Source organism: Alligator sinensis, unplaced genomic scaffold (genome assembly GCF_000455745.1).
Source record: "Alligator sinensis unplaced genomic scaffold, ASM45574v1 scaffold229_1, whole genome shotgun sequence".
NCBI lineage: Eukaryota > Metazoa > Chordata > Crocodylia > Alligatoridae > Alligator > Alligator sinensis.
In genome coordinates this window covers 602,211-602,591 of record NW_005842821.1, presented here as the reverse complement: position 1 = coordinate 602,591, position 381 = coordinate 602,211, and positions in this window count along the sequence as shown.

Genomic DNA, 381 nt, shown 5'->3' with positions numbered 1-381 from the left:
TGAACAAAGAAAAGACAAGACATAAAGGGCCTTTCAATAGGACACCGACTCCTTTAGCTTTGCCACGAACTATATTTTATACATAACGGATCCTAAGTACATATGATGCCTATGTCTATGAAATTTCAAAGCCTGTACAGTATGTTTCTCAGGGAAAGGATGCTGTAAAACAAAATTTCTGAAGCAATGTTCATCCATTTCTATGAGTTGCTTACCAGCACATAGAAATTCCTTATTTAAAAAAAACAAAACAAAAAACAAAAAACCATAAACATTCTACTATCAAATTACAGGCAGAAGGGAGGGCAGGGTGGCATCTCAGGGACTAACTCACTCAGAAACTCATTAGTTACTAAGGTGCCATCCTGCCTTGCCTTCTGC